The sequence below is a fragment of the Carya illinoinensis genome, chromosome 3 (genome assembly GCF_018687715.1).
Source record: "Carya illinoinensis cultivar Pawnee chromosome 3, C.illinoinensisPawnee_v1, whole genome shotgun sequence".
NCBI lineage: Eukaryota > Viridiplantae > Streptophyta > Magnoliopsida > Fagales > Juglandaceae > Carya > Carya illinoinensis.
This window is the reverse complement of record NC_056754.1, coordinates 28952105-28955063: the sequence shown is the minus strand read 5'-3', so window position 1 is coordinate 28955063 and position 2959 is coordinate 28952105.

Sequence of the window (2959 nt, the reverse complement as noted above, 5' to 3'; positions counted from 1 at the left end):
TTAATGTTTGAGGTTCAGATTGTTGATGTCGTTTGTGACATTGTGAGTAGCTCTTGAGTCTACATGCCATTCGGTTTCCCAGTTCACACCATTGGAAGATACCATGGCTTGTTTGTGTTCAGTTTTGACTGAATCCTGATAAGAGAGATCAAAGCGATGGTAACATTTTCTAGCCGAGTGGCCTAGTTTATTACAAACTTGACATATCAGAGAAGGCTGATCATTGGTGCGGGTGCTGTTGTAGCCACCATGTTTTCCTCATCCCTTTCCATGATATCCACTGCGCCCTCTATTTGTGAAAGACTAAAATTGTTTTTCAGCGACATTAAGATATGTGGGTTGGATAGGTGAAGCAAGTTGGTGTCGAGAAATGTGTGCTTCTGTTGTGCGTAGTAGAGAATATATTTCTTCAAGGGAAACTTTGTCTGTCCGAGTTGTGATGGAGGCCACAAGGCTGTCATACTCATGGCCTAACCCTGCAAGCACATACGTGATCACATCTTCACAGGTCATAGATTGTCCTGCAATGGCTAACTCATCGGTTAGTTTCTTGATAAACATAAAATACTCTATAGTAGATTTACTTCCTTTGATGGCAGTTGCCAATTGTGTGTGTATTTGCACTATTTTTGCACGAGATTTGGATGAAAGTTTCTCTCCAAGTGCATGTCAAATAGCATATGAAGTAGTATAGTTAACCACCTAAGCAAGGACTCCTTCAGAGAGACAGGACATTAAGGTGCTAAGAATGATGTTATCCTGGTGTATCCAGTGGGAATAGGCAGGATTTGGCATTTCAAAGATGGTCCTACTGTCGGTTGGAGAGGTAAAAATGGCTTTCGAGGGTATGAGTGTGGTACCATTGAGATAACCAACAAATGTTGGCCACGAAAGTAGGGCATGAGTGGTGCCTTCCAAAGGAGATACTTTTCAGAATTGAGCTTAACAGTAACAATATTGTTCATGGGAATTATAGATGGAGAGTTTGTTTGTGGAGAAGGGGTGCTGGTTGAAGACAAAGGAGATGAGGAAGACATGTTGTAGGTGTTGGTCTTTTGATGGTCAGTCTGATACCCTGTAAAGAAAAGTAAGGTTTTGGAAAATTCTGTATTTCTCATTCAAGTATATTCGTAGATTACATGAGGTGTATATATGCACATGATTACAACTGATCTCCTAACTTTATGCAATATTTAAATACATTCTAATTTGAGTTTTGCAGTTCTCTAATTCAAATTTGAATCCGCAGGATCACAACTCCTCATCCCTTATTAGTAGCACTAATTTCGGCAAGTGATCATTGTGGGGTTGTTGGTTTGAATCTTCTTGATTTGTAGTAGTGATATCAACCTGATCTTCTACACCTCCCGTCGACTTCCTCTGTCATTTCTTCTATGTGATGATACGCGATTTTGACTATCTAGGGTTAGTATATAGAATGGTATTTACTATTTGAGGTACTAAAAGTGCAAACTAATGATTATAAATTTTATAATGAGTGGATCTTGAATTATTGCAAATGCGACCCAATTGTTGCCACATTTCCTTAGCTTTCATCCTCAAGTTCCTAAATTTTCTTCAAGCTCTCATTGGGATTTCAATCATAGTCTACTCCGTATGGATGCTCAACCAATGGAGCCACCACATTCCCATTTATCCACCACCTTCAGCTCCATCCCCAGCTTCTTTTGTCTCCCTTTTTGTGGATTCTGAATCAGCTTGGGAGTGGAGTTTGGATTGTATGTGTTCTCCCATGGGGCCATTAAATTATGGGTGATGGCGTGCTGTGCTGGGGTTTGTTGGGTTTTCTCTTTAAAGAATTGATTTGATGGGAACTCGTAATTGAAGTTGTGGACTTTCTGGCATTCACTTCCATAGCTAGTTAGTATCGACTGCGAGTTTGCGATTCAATGGTGTCCCCCCCTCTCTCGTTTTTCTCTCTTTCTTTTTCTTTCAATTGGAATCATAGCTTGCAATCTACTTTAGATCAATGGTGTACCCATGCTTCTCTTGCATTGAGAGTTTGGGACTCCCACAACTATTAATTTGGTGCTTCTTTTCGATGGCAAGTTCATTTACTTTTTCATGGGAGTGGGCATTATCTTGTGTTGCATTACTCTCATAGGTTGCATTGCTGCCAAAGTAATTCATGGCCGCTGCATATGTTTTGTATCCTTTGCAGAATCATATATGAAGTTCTATCTTTATTAGGTTTTTCAGCATATGTTGATTAAGGAATCAATCTCCTTGTCTCCATGTTCTAAACTGAACTCTTTCTGAGTTTTGAACTTGTGTTGGTCCCATGGAATGCATTTAAACACTTAACTTTTTTTGGTTTTTGCTTCTAATTCTATTTCTTTCGACTTTTTCTTTAACCTTGTGAAAATCTTAGTATACTTTCCTCATAAATGTACTCATACTAAAAGAGGCGACTCTGGTGGCAGTCATTGCAATTGATCGTAATTGGGAAAAGGTAATTTTAAAATATGATAATGATATATGCCTTTCAGTAATAGATGGGTGCATTGGCTTCATCTTGCATGATTATTCTAAATAATAAAAAATATGTTTACTACCTCTACAAGATCTTCCAATTGATTCGATTGGTGAACTTGAGAGCCTTCTATCTTTCATTGAAGATAATATTGACATCTATAAATGTTTTGGTATTGTTGTGGCTGTCATTTGGACCTAGTTAAATTAGAGAATTCATCATTCGCTTTATATATGGTTCATTGCTTTAATTAAATGTTCGTATTATGTGCAGGGAGGAGCGAGATGTGAAGTTTTCATATAAGCAGATACACTTCATTGAATATAGGAAATTATTCGTAGAAGAGGGAACGCAGTTTGGAAGACGTGGGATGACGTGTATTGCTGCACGAGAATAAAGTTTGAAAAAGGGAAGATAAACTGAGAGAGAGAGAGAGAGAGAGAGAGAGAGAGAGAGAGAGAGAGA